Here is a 14,817-nt window from a genome sequence, read left to right as displayed (position 1 = left end):
TGGTAAAAGGCTGTAGGTCCCTTTGGGGAAGGCTGGGAGAAAGATTAACAGTATACATTTTTGGTAGTGTACTGGGGTCCTTCCTCAAGGGGACCCAGACTCCCCTTCATTCCAAAGGTTCTGGATCTGTCAACGGGCTCAAGTTTGGGAATTGAGGGGGTGTGACTCTCTAGTTTTATAATTTGAGCTAGACTTTTGTTCACTTGACCTAGAACTTCTCTGCTTATACAGGTGAAGAATCTAGTAGGCTTCCTATCTATTTCATGTCTAGTAACCCCATGATTAACTAGCCAACACCATAGGTCTGAGGCCTATGGCAAGTCAAAATATTCAGATTGCTGCTTTGACTCTGCTGTCCACTGCGGTAACTATGCCTGCCTGGCCTCTGGTGCTACGAAGCCAGAAAAGCACTCCTTTGGGCCTTGCAGAGGCAAGCCATCATGTGTTCAATAGGAAATTATGCTGAAACACCACGTGAGACTGGAAGAGGACTCAGATGCTATCCCAGCCCTGGGGGATACCATGATTGCAGCCTCGTGAAACCCTGCCCAGGGCTGCAGCTATGCTCTGCTGGGTTCCTGAAGCATGGACACTGACATAATAAATATTGTTGTTTTGTATTTGTGGTAACTTATTACACAGCATGGAAAACTATGAGAATATGGATAAATGTAATGAGAAGAAAAAGCAGGGATGATTCACACCCTGAATGCAATAATTGTAGCAACCTGATAGCCATAAATCCCTGAGAGTGCTTTAAAAATACCAATCATGGGAATTCTCTGGCGGTGCAGTGGTTAGGACTCTGCACTTTCACTGCTTGAGAGTGCAGGTTCAGACCCTGGTCGGGGAACTAAGATCCCGCAGCTTCAAGGCCAAAAAAAAAAAAAAAAAAAGGTAAATAAAATAAAATAAAAATACCAATCACATGCTATTAAAATGGTAGAAGTTAACTTATAAGTGAGCATTTTATTTTATTTTATTTTATTTTTGCGGTACGCAGGCCTCTCACTGTTGTGAAGCACAGGCTCCGGACGCACAGGCTCAGCGGCCATGGCTCACAGGCCCAGCCGCTCCGCGGCATGTGGGATCTTCCTGGACCGGGGCACGAACCCGTGTCCCCTGCATTGGCAGGCGGACTCTCAACCACTGCGCCACCAGGGAAGCCCATAAGTGAGCATTTTAAAACACTGGTATGCTAGTTTGAATGAAAAGATTATACACACTTTCTTTGTAAAGTTTCCACTTCGTCTTTGTAAAACAAAAAGGTAAACTATATGTGAATCAAGAATTTTATTAAGAGAATTTTATTAAAGTCAGTCAAACTGACATTCAATTATAAAAGGTGTTGACAAACAATTACTGATACCCCAGAACTGAAGGAATATTGTACCTCTGAGGCCTTCTTGAGGAAGTCACTGGAGAACAAGTTTTAAAGAACAAAATGGAGACTTTGACATAAGGACTGGTGGTAAGCACTAAATATATAGTTATTTCTAGAACTAATACTAATTGAAGATTACAAGGGAGAGTAGTATGCTCCCTACTGTTGATGTGCTCTGATATTGTAGTACAGTATAACAATTTAAAAAATGAAGGAGTGACTTCCCTGGTGGTCCAGTGGTTAAGACTCCGTGCTTCCAATGCAGGGGGTGCGGGTTCGATCCCTGGTTGGGGAACTAAGATCCCACATGCCACATAGCCAAAAAAATAAATTTTAAAAATAAAAAATAGGGCTTCCCTGGTGGCGCAGTGGTTGAGAGTCCGCCTGCCGGTGCAGGGGACACGGGTTCGTGCCCCGGTCCGGGAAGATCCCACATGCCGCGGAGCGGCTGGGCCCGTGAGCCATGGCCGCTGAGCCTCCGCGTCCGGAGCCTGTGCTCTGCAACGGGAGAGGTCACAACAGTGAGAGGCCCGCATACCACAAAAAAAAAAAAAAAAAAGGGAGGGCTTCCCTGGTGGCACAGTGGTTAAGAATCCACCTGTCAATGCAGGGGACATGGGTTCGAGCCCTGACCCAGGAAGATCCCACACACCGTGGAGTAACTAAGCCCGTGTGCCACAGCTCTTGAGCCTGTGCTCTAGAGCCCATGAGCCACAACTACTGAAGCCCGCATGCCACAACTACTGAAGCCTGCGTGCCTAGAGCCCGTGCTCCACAACAATAGAAGCCACTGCAGTGAGAAGCCTGCGTATTGCAATGAGGAGTAGCCCCCGCTCGCCACAACTAGAGAAACCCTGCGCTCAGCAATGAAGACGCAATGCAGCCAAAAATAAATAAATAAATAAAATAAAATAAAATAATGAGGGGAGAGCCTTCAAGGAGGTGGAGCTTAATTTTTCATCGCTTGAACATGGGCTATACTTAGTGACTTGCTTCCAAAGAGTAGTTTATGGAAAGGAGGTGGGGCGTAACTTTACAATTAATCACTACACTTAAATATGCATTTGTATATCCGTCTATTAAAAAGTCCTAGAAAGAATTACATACCCAATAGCAATAATCATGCCCCACTGCCTAGACTGTGATGTTTAAACACCACTTCCTAGCAATTGAAACCAGAGATTCTTAGAGAAATGACCAATTTGTGAAGCAGGAAATATACAAGATGTGTTTAGAACATCTTGCCACACCAGAGAGCAACATCGTAACAAAAGGAATCAGGAGTAAACCTGAAGATGCTCCTACTGGCTGCTAACATTACAAAGAGATAATTAGGCAGTAAGCAACGCCTGTTGAAAGAATACAACATCACACACAGTCCTACCAAAATAAAAAATCAAAAATGAACAGATCAAGACTCTGGATCCAGAGGACAGAGAATCACATTTAACTATACTATTAAGTACAGTTGGCAAAAATCAGACTGTGGGGAAAGGACTGAGTTCCTTAGCAAACAAATTCTAAGAAAAAAAGAACAGGAAGGCCACCTTTGATTAAAGATTTAAAAGGCATATCAACAATGGAATATTACTCAGCCATAAAAAGATATGGAGTTATTTGTAGTGAGGTGGATGGACCTAGAATCTGTCATAGAGTGAAGTAAGTCAGAAAGAGAAAACAAATACCATATGCTATCACATATATAAGGAATCTAAAACAAAACAAAAAAAAGTTTCTGATAACCTAGGGGCAGGGCAGGAATAAAGATGCAGATGTAGATAATGGACTTGAGGACGGGGGAGGGGGAAGGGTAAGCTGGGAAGAAGTAAGAGAGTAGCATGGACATATATACACTACCAAATGTAAAATAGATAGCTAGTGGGAAGCAGCTGTATCGCATGGGGAGAGCAGCTTGGTACTCTGTGACCACCTAGAGAGGTGGGATAGGGAGGGTGGGAGGGAGACACAAGAGGGAGGGGATATGGGGATATATGTATACATATAGCTGATTCACTTTGTTATACAGCAGAGACTAACACAACACTGCAAAGCAATTATACTCCAATAAAGTTGTTAAAAATAAATAAAAGGCATATCAAAGACAATAAGAAAACAGGCAAGATGAACTGTAATGTTTAGATAGACATAATTGGTTATTAAAATCATAGAGAAATGCAAAACTATGATTACAATAAATGTCAAGATAGAGGAGTCCATTAATGCCAGAGTTGATTTAGTAAGATAAATCACATTTTGGGCCATAAAACATGTGTTAGCAAATTTAATAGAATAGAAATCATACAACGAATGTTTTCAGACCACAGTGAAATTAAACTAGAAACCAGTAACAGGAAGATAACTGGAAAATTCCAAAATATTTGGAAATTAAACAACATACTTTTAAATAACACATGGGTCAAAGAAGTTTCAAGAGAAATTAAATATTTTTTGAACTAAATGAAATTGAAAATACAAATTTTCAAAATTTGTAGGATGAAGTGAAAGCAGTTTTTTGTCTCTTTGTTTTGACGTGGACCATTAAAATATATATAATATTTATATTTTTTTGGCTGCGCCAGGTCTTAGCTGCAGCACACAGGATCTTCATTGGTTGGGGAACTAGATCCCACATGCTGCAACTGGGAGTCTGCATGCTGCAACTAAGAAAACAGTGTTTAGAAGTAACTTTCTGGCTCTAAATACATAAATTAAAAAATGAAAGATTGAAGATCAATAATCTAAGCTTCAGGCTTCCCTGGTGGCGCAGTGGTTGAGAGTCCGCCTGCTGATGCAGGGGACACGGGTTCGTGTCCCGGTCCGGGAAGATCCCACATGCTGTGGAGTGGCTGGGCCCGTGAGCCATGGCTGCTGAGCCTGCGCGTCCAGAGCCTGTGCTCCGCAACGGGAGAGGCCATAACAGTGAGAGAGGTCTGCGTACAGCAAAAAAAAAAAAAAAAAAAAAAAAAAAAAATCTAAGCTTCCACTTTAGGGAATCAGAGAAAGAATGGCTATTTAAACCTAAAACAAGCATAGAAGTTATAAAAATCACAACAGAAATCAATGAAATTGAAAACAGGAAATCAACAGACAAAATCAACAAAACCCAAAAGTTGGTTCTTTACCAATATTGACAAAACTCTAGCTAGACTAACCAAGGAAAAACAGAAGTCACAAATTACTACTACCAGACATTGAAGAGGGAACTTTACTATTGACATTACAGGAATAAAAAGAAGCATAGGGGAATACTAGAAACAACTGTATGCCAACAAATTAGATAACTTAGATGAAATGAACAAATTCTTACAAAGACACAAACTACCAAACTGACTCATGAAGAAACAGAAAATCCAAATAGATCTATAAGAAATAAACAAATTGAATTAGCAATCAAAAAACTTCCCACAAAGAAAATCCCAGGACCAAGTGACTTCACTGGTGAATTCTAAAAAACGTTAAGGAAGAATTAATACAAACCCTTCACAAATTCTTCCAAAAGAAAGGACAGCAGGGAACATTTCCCATCTCATTCTGAGGCCTATATAACTCTAATAAAAAATAGACAAAGACATCACACACAAAAAGAAATGCACAGAATATCTTTAATGAATATATACTAAAAACCTTTAAAAAATTAGCAAATCAAGTCCATTAATAAAAAGGATTATACATCATGACCAAATGGGATATATCCAAAGAAACACAAAGTTGATTTAATATCTGAAAATCAATTAATGTAATACACTACACATCAATAGGATAAAGGACAAAAACCACATGATCATCTCAATAGATGTGGAAAAAGAATTTGACAAAATGCAACACCGTTTCATGATTAAAAAACACTCAACAAAGTAAGAGATTAAGAAGGGAACTTAATCTCGTAAAGGGCATCTATGAAAAACTCATATTTAACACCATACTTCATGGTGAAAGACTAAATGCTTTTCCCCTAAGATCAGGAACAAGACAAGGATGTTTTCTCAACACATATGTTCAATACTTACTGAAAGAGGGAAGGAAGGGAGGGAGGGAGGGAGGGAGGAAGGGAGGAAGGAAGGAAGGGAAGGAGGGAGGAATGAATAAAAGGTGTGGAAGGAAGGAATAAAAGATGTACAGACTGGAAAGAAAGAAGGAAAACTCCCTGTCTTTGCATATGACAGGATCTTGATCTTGTATATATAAAATTCTAAGGAATACAGGAAAACACTGTCAGAAGAAATAAACAAGTTTAGCAAGTTTGTGGGAACACACAAAATCCAAACTGTATATACATAACTTCAAACTGTACTGTAGTGACATCAGGAAAGATGGCAGAGTAGAGAGCTCCAGCAATCTATCCCTCCACTGACCCAACCATCAGATTGCCAGGAACTGTCTGAAGCAACTACATGGTACAGCCAGTAGAGCAGAAGAATACTTGCACCATCCAAGAGACAGCTGGATGAAGAGGCTAGTAAACTTTTGTCTATTTCGGCTTCAGTGAGATGGTGGCTGCTATTCCTTAGTCTTAAGCCCTGGAGCAGGCAGCCATGGAAACAGCAGCCTACACACACTCCTGGTGTGGCTTGCTGGACCCAGAGTGGGTCATAAGGACTTTGTCCTCCAAAAGATGGGGTTGTGGGTTCTGATTTGATAAATGAGCAGCAGCCATGGAGGTGGGCCATTGTTTCAACCCATGGGCTAATGGGCCTCCCAGACATGAGTTTAAAGAGATAGGTTTTTTTCTCTCTTTTGAGAGCCATTTAAGGAAATCTCTGTCAGTACACTGGCTGACTGTAGAGACAACAGAAGAGAAACTTCAGTGAACATACACAACAAAGAATATATACTTTGCAAAAAATAGTATGGAAAAGCTACAGAAGGAAGGCTCCAGACATCAACAAAGAAAACTCAGCAATCCCTGATGAGTGAAGTATTAGATTTCCAGAGAGTTACCACAACATGATGCTCAGAGTATCCACTTCTCAACAGAAAATACAAAACACAAAAAGAAATAGAGAAGTATGGTCCAGTCACAGGAAGTAAAGAGTCTAAGGAAACTATCCCTGGGGAAGGCCAGATATTAGAATTATTAGTCAAAGGTGTTACAGCGACTATTTTAAATGTTAATCAGCTAAAGGAAACCATAAACAAAGAACTAAAGGAAATTAGTAAGGTGACATCTGAACAAAATGAGAATATCAATAAAGGGATGGAAACTATAAAGGGCAGTGAAAAAGAAATTCTGGAGCTGAAAAGTACAATAACTGAAATGAAAAACAGAGGGATTCAAAAGTAGATCAGAACAAGTAGAAGAAAGAATCAATGAATTTGAAGATTAGATATTAAGAAATTAACCAATCTGAGGATAAAAATAATGAGGAAAAAATAATGAAGAAAAGTGAACGGAGTCTAAGGGACCTGTGGGATACCATCAAGCAGAACAACATATACATTTTAGGAATCCCAGAAAGAGAAGACAGAAAGGGGCAGAAGAAATACTTGAAGAAATAATGGCCCAAACTTCCCAAATCTGATGAAATATATGAATACACACCTCCAAGAAGCTCAACAAACCCCAAACAGGGTAAACTTAAAGAGATTCACATCTTTTCAAGGAATACATTATAGTCAAATTGCTAAAACTCAAAGACAAAGAGAGAATCTTGAAAGCAGCAAGACAGAAGTGACTCCTCACGTACAAAGGATCTTCAGTAGGGTTAACAGCAGATTTCTCATCTGAAGCCATGAAGATCAAAAGGCAATGGGATGACATTCTTAAAATACTGAAATAAAAAAGCTGTCACCTAAAAATTCTATATCTGGCAAAACTATCTTTCAAGAATGAAGAAGAAATTAAGACATTTCCAGATAAACAAAAGCTGAGGACGCTCATTACCAGTATATATGCCTTAGAAGAAATCCTAAAATGGGGACTTCCCTGGTGGTCCAGTGGTTAAGACTCCACTATCCCAATGCAGGGGGCCCGGGTTTGATCCTTGGTGAGGGAACTAGATCCCACATGCTGCAATGAAAAGACCCGGTGCAGCCAAATAAATAAATAAATATTAAAAAAAAAAAAAGAAATCCTAAAATGAGTTATTCAGACTGAAATGAAAGAACACTAGACAGTAACTCAAAGACATAAGAAAATATTAAAAAACAGTAGTGAAGGTAACTTCATAGGTAAATAAAAAGCCAGTATTACTGTACTTTGGGTTTAGTTTATATTTATAATATCTCCCTTTTCTTTTACATACATACATATATATATATATATGTGAGTGTATGTGAGTGTGTGTGTGTGTGTGTGTGTGTGTGTGTGTGTGGCTGTGTTGGGTCTTTGTTGCTGCGTGCAGACTTTCTCTAGTTGCAGTGAGCAGGGGCTACGCTTCACCGTGGTGTGTGGGCTTCTCCCTGAGGTGGCTCCTCTTATTGCGGCACGCAGGCTTCAGTAGTTGTGGCAAGCAGGCTCAGTAGTTGTGGCTCACAGGCTCTAGAGTGCAGGCTCAGTAGTTGGGGTTCACAGGCTCAGCTGTTCCTCGGCATGTGGGATCTTCCTGGACTAGGGATCGAACCTGTGTCCCTTGCACTGGCAGGCAGATTCTTAACCACTGCGCCACCAGGGAAGTCCCAATGTCTCCCTTTTCATATATGATTTAAAAGAAACATGCATAAAATAATTATAAATCTATGATAATGGGTATATAATGTATAAAAATGTAATCTGTGACAATAATAACATAAAGAGGGAGAGGCAATATACAGGAGCAAAGCGTTTGTATACTATTAGAACTATTATTCAAAGCATATTATCATAATTTTATGATGTTAATTGTAACCCCCGTGGTAACTCCCAAGAAAATAACTTTTAAAATATACAGAAAAAGAAAGAAGGGAATCAAAATGGTACACTGCAAAACTAACTTACTACAAAAATGGCAGTAATGGAGGAAATGAGGAATAAAAAACATGGAAGATACACAGAAAACAAATAGCTAAATGACAGAAGTAAACCCTTCTTTATCAGTAATCACATTAAATGTAAGTCCTTTGGACTGGACATTCGTGTCCTCCCAAAGTTCATCTGTTGAAATCCTAACCTCTAATGTATTAGGAGGCGGGGCTTTTGGGAGGTAGTTAGGTCATGAGGTGGAATCCTCATGAATGGGATCAGTGTCCTTATAAGATGAGACACGAGAGAGCTTGCTTCCTCTCTGCTCTCCCCCATGTGAGGACACAACAAGAAGACACTCACTGCAAATCAGGAAGAGTGGTCTCACCAGTCATCAGGCATGCCGGCACCCTGATCTTGGACTTCCCAGCCTCCAGAACTGCGAGAAATAAGTTTGTTGTTTAAGCCACCCAGTCTATGGTATTCTGTTACAGCAGCCTGAATTAGGATAACATGTAAGTGGTAAGGAGATTGAATTAGTAATGAAAAACCTCACAACAAAGCAAATCCCAGAACCAGATGGCTTCACTGGTGAATTATACCAAATGTTTAAAACAGAATCAATACCAATTATTCACAAATTCTTCCAACAAACTGAAGAAGAGGAAAACACTTTCTAACTCACTCTATGAAGTCAGAATTACTTTGATACCAAAACTATACAAAGGCACTACAAGAAAAGAAACAACAGATGAAAATCTTTATGAAGATAGATGGAAACACCCAACAGAATACTAGCAAGCCAAATTCAGCAGCATATGAAAAGGACCATCCCATGACCAAGTGGGATTTATTCCTGGAACGCAAGTATGGTTTGACATATTAAAATTAACCAATGTAGTAAATCACATTATTAGAAAGAAGGAATAAAACCACATGATCATTCCAATTGTTGCAGGAAAAGCATTTAATAAAACTCAATATAAAAACACTCAATAAACCAGGTATAGCAGGGAAATTCCTGAACACAATAAAAGTCATATGTGGAAAACCCACAGCTAACATCATACTCAATTGTGAAAGACTGAGAGCTCTTCCTCTAAGATCAGGAACAAGGCAACAGTGTCACCTTTCACCACTTCCATTCAACATAGTTCTGGAATTCCAAACCAGAGCAATTAGGCAAGAAAAACAAATAAAAGGCATCCAAATTGGAAAGGAAGAAGTAAAGTTCTCTCTGTATGCATATGTTATGATTTGACATGTAAAAAAACCTAATGATTCCACAAAAAACTGTTAGAGCTAATAAATTCAGCAAACCTGAAGGATACATACAAAATCAACACACAAAAATCAGTTGTATTTCTATATACTTGCAACGAACAAGACAAAAGCAAATTGTAAAAGCAATTCAATTTACAATAGCATCAAAAAGAATAACGTACTTCGCAATGTAAAATGATGCAGCCACTATGGAAAGTAGTTTGGTGGTTCCTCAGAAAGCTAAACACAGAATTATCATATGATTCAGAAATTGCACTCCTAGGTACATATCCAGAGGAACTGAAACCAGGCACTTGAACAGAGACTTATATGCCAATTTTCGTTATAGCATTATTTATAATAGGCAAAATTTATAAACAATCCAAGTGTTCACCAGTAGATAAATGGATAGAATAAAATGTGCGATGTACATATAACAATATTATTCAGACATAAAAAGGAAAGAAGTTCTGATGCCTGCTACAACCTGGATGAACCTTGAAAAGCTCACGTTGAGCAAAATAATGCAGACACAAAAGGACAAATATTGTATGATTCCATTTACACGAGGTACCTAAAAATAGGCAAATCCACAGAGACAGAAAATAGTTTCGAGAATACCAGTGGTTGGGGAAGGGGGAATGAGGAGTTACTGCTTAATGGTTACAAAGAGGTAATGAAAACATTTTGGAAATAGTCGTGGTAAAGTTTGCATAACATTGTGAATGTAATTAATGCCACTGAACTGTATAGTTAAAATGGCAAATTTTATGTTATGTATTTACTACCATTAAAAAGTTAATAATGTAATATATCAAAAACCAATGAATTATATACTTTAAATGGGTGAGCTGTATGGTATGTGAATTATATTTGTCAAGCTGTTTCAAAATAAATAAATAATAAGTACAATATTTAAAAAATCAATTGTATCTATATAGTAGCAATAAGCAAACAAAAAATGAAACCAAGAAAGCTGTTCCAACTACTCAGCCATAAAAAAGAATAAAATTTTGCCATTTGCAACAACATGGATGGACTTGGAAAGTATTATGCTTAGTGAAATAAGCCAGACAGAGACAAATACTGTGTGATGTCACTTACGTGTGAAATCTAAAAAATAAAACGAACTAGTGAATATAGCAAAAAACGGAAAGAGACTCACAGACACAGAGAACAAACTAATGGTTACCAGTGGGGAGAGGGAAAAGGGGGGCAAGACTGGAGTAGGGGGTTAAGAGATAGAAACTATTATGTATAAAATAAATAAGCTACAAGGATATATTATACAACACAGGGAATATAGCCAATATTTTATAAGTGTATGAAGAATAGCCTTTAAAAATTGTAAACCATTATGCTGTACACCTGAATACTGTAAATCAATTATACCTCAATAAAAAATTATAAAATAAAAAAATAAAGCTAATCAAAGGGGCCTGCCACAAATATTTTTGCTACATAGACCAGACCGCAACATTTTTCCTACACTTACTAATGCCAGTAATTATGTGTCAATGGCAGGAAGCTGTAATGACATGAAGAATCTACTACAATAAGGATTATGTCTTATTAAAATCTGTAATAACCAAGGGGCACAGAAAAAAACTGTCTTCCTCTGGGCCTGACTGTATTTCTGCTTGAATGTGTTAAGTGAGTTGTATAATAAATTAACAATAGTTAATATTAAAAAAATAAAGCTATTCCATTTACAGTAGCATAAAAATAATAAAAGTTAGGAGTTTGACAAATGAAAAACTTTTACTCTGAATATTATAGAACAATTGAAAGAATTTAAATTAGAAGTAAATAAATTCTAAAATCAGTCCAGGTACACAGATCAGAAGACTTCATATTAAGGGGGGCAAATTTTTCCCAATTTATCTATAGATTCAACACAATACCTATAAAAATCCCAGATGACTTATTTGCAGAAATTGACAGGCTGTTCAGAAACTCACCTGGAAATTCAAGGGGCCCAGGACAGCCAGAACAATATGGAAAAAGAGTTCCAAAATGTAGAACTCACAATTTCAAAACTTATGGCAAAGTTTTAGTAAACAAAACAGTGTGGTAGTGGCCTAAGGCTAGACCAAGGAATAGAACTGAGAATCCAGAAATAAGCCTTCAAAATTACAACTCACTTATCTTTGACAGATGCCAGGACAATTCAATGGTGAAAGAATAGTCTTTTCAACAAATGGTGGTGGAAACACTGGCTAGGCATGTGCAAAAGAATGAAGTTGGATAAAAGTCCTAGAAGAGAACATAGGCAAAACATTCTCTGACATAAATCATAGCAATGTTTTCTTAGGTCAGTCTCCCAAGGTAACAGAAATAAAAGTAAAAATAAACAAATGAGACCTTACAAATCAAACTTACAAGCCTTTGTACAGCAAAGGAAACCATAAACAAAACAAAAAGACAACCTATGGACTAGGAGAAAATATTTGCAAACAATGTGACCAACAAGGGCTTAATTTCCAAAACATACAAACAGCTAATACAATTCAATAACAAAAAAAAAATAACTCCATCAAAAAATGGGCAGAAGACCTAAATAGGCATTTCTCCAAAGAAGACATACAGATGGCCAACAGGCATATGAAAAGATGCTCAACATTGCTAATTATTAGATAAATGCATATCAAAACTACAATGAGGTATCAACTCACACTAGTAGGACTGGTCATCATTAAAAAGTCTACAAATAACAAATGCTGAACAGGGTGTGGAGGATGTGGGTGTGTACACTGCCAGTGGGAATGTAAATTAGTGCAGCCGCTATGGAAAACTGTATGGAAGTTCCTCAAAAAACTAAAAATAGAATTGCCATATGATCCTGCAATCCCACTGCTGGGTATATACCTGGAGAAAACTATAATTCAAAAAGATACATGCATCACAATGTTTACAGCAGCACTATTTACAATAGCCAAGACATGGAAACAACCTAAATGTCCATGAGCAGATGAATGGATAAAGAAAATGTGGTATATACCATAATTCCACAATGGAATATTACTCAGCCATTAAAAAAGAATGAAATAATGCCATTTGCAGCAACATGGATGGACCTAGAGATTTTCATACTAAGTGAAGTCAGACAGAGAAAGACAAATAGCATATGGTATCACTTATATGTGGAATCTAAAATATGACACAAATGAACTTATCTACAAAAGAGAAACAGACTCAGACAAAGAGAACACACTTGTGGTTGTTGTGAAGGGGGAGGAGGGATGGATTGGGAGTTTGGGATTAGCAGATGCAAACTATTATATATAGAATGGATAAACAACAAGGTCCTACTGTAGAGCACAGGGAACTATATTCAATATCCTATGGTAAACCATAATGGAAAAAAAATCTGAAAAAGAATATATGTATGTATAATTGAATCTCTTTGCTCTACAGTAGAAATTAACATAACATTGTAAATCAACTATACTTCAATTAAAAAAAAAAAGAATGAAGTTGGACTCCCTACATCACATCAGATGCAAAAATTAACTCAAAACAGATTCAACTCCTAAACAGGAGTAATGGTTATAGGGCGCAGGGCTTGTTTTGGGGGCAACGAAAATACTCTAAAATTGACTGTGGTGATGGTGCACAACTCTGTGAATATAGTAAAAGTCACTGAATTTCACACTTAAAGTAGGTGAATCGTATGTTATGTGAGTTATAGCTCAATAAATATTTAAAAAAATGAGATGAAAGATTATCACTACTGTACCTACAGACATGGAAAGAATAATAAAGGAACACTAGGAACAGCTCCATGCCCACAAATAACTTAGACAAAATGTTCCAATTCCTTGAAAGACAGAAACTACCAACACTGACACAAGGAGAGAGACAATCTGAATAGGCCTATGTCTATTTAAAGAATTGGATCAATAATTAATCATTTCCCAAAAAGAAAAGTACCAGATCCAGATGTTTTTACTGCTGAATCTGACCAAACGTTTGACGAAGAAATTGTACCAATTCTCTACAATCCCCTCCCAAAAAGAGAACAGAGAGAACATTCCCTAACTCATTCTATTACCAAGACACTGAAACCAGACTTAAGGCATGTACGAAAAAGAAAGCACAGACCAGTATCTCTCATGAACACAGATGCAACTAAGTGTTGGCAAACTGAATCTAACTATGTGTAAAAAGAATTATACACCATAATGGAGTGGGATTTATTTCAAGTGTGCTGGTTTGACTGGCTGGTTCAATAGTAAAAAATTAATTAATGTAATCTATCATACCAACATGCTAAAGAAGAAAACTCGTATGATCATATTAGTGATGCAGAAGAGCATATGACAAAATCCACCATTCATTCTATGATTGAAAACTCTCAGCAAACTAGGAAGAGGGGAGAACTTCAACTTGATAACGAACATCTACAAAAAAACCCTGCCGCTAATGTCATACTTAATGATGAGAAACTGAACACTTTACCCTCATGACTGGGGACAAGGCAAGGATATTCCCTCTTACCACTCCTACTCAACACCTTACTGGAAGGCCTATCTAGTCCAATAGATAGGAAAAGGAAATAAAACCTAAACAGATTGAGAAAGAAGAAATAAAACTGTATTTGTTCACAGATGGAATTACTGTTTACATAGAAAGTCCTGAAGAATCAACAAAAAAACTTCTGTGAGTACAACATCACAGCACACAAGGTTAACAATATATAATGTGGACTGCTTTCCCATATAACACCAGAAAACAATCAGAATTTGAAATAGAGAATTCCCTGGTGGTCCAGTGGTTAGGACTCCAAGCTTTTACTGCTGAGGGCCCAGGTTCAATCCCTGGGGTTGGGAAACTAACGTGCCGCAAGCAATGCGGTGTGGCAAAAAAAAAAAAAAAAAAAGGTACCATTTACAATAGCACACACACAAAAATGAAATAATTAGGTATAAATCTAATGATGTACAGGCTCTACATGAGGAAAACTACAAGACTGATGAAAGAAATCAAAGGTCTAAATAAATAAGGAGACAGTCCATGTTCACAGACTAGAACACTCAACATTATTAAGATGTCAATTCCTTCCCAACTTGATCTTAGATTTATGTAATCCTAGTCAAAATTCCAGCAAGCTGTTTTATAAATATTAAGATTCTAAGATTTATATGAAAAGACAAAAGACCTAGAATAGCCAACACAATACTGAAGAACAAAGTTGGGGAACTCATACTCTCAACTTAAAAACTTACTGTAAAGCTACAGTAATCAAAACAGAGTGGTAAAAAAAAAAAACAAAACAAAACCAGAGTGGTAC

This window comes from Orcinus orca, chromosome 7 (genome assembly GCF_937001465.1).
Source record: "Orcinus orca chromosome 7, mOrcOrc1.1, whole genome shotgun sequence".
NCBI classification, from domain to species: Eukaryota; Metazoa; Chordata; class Mammalia; order Artiodactyla; family Delphinidae; genus Orcinus; species Orcinus orca.
The sequence above is the reverse complement of the archived record's forward strand: the minus strand, read 5'-3'. Positions refer to the sequence as shown.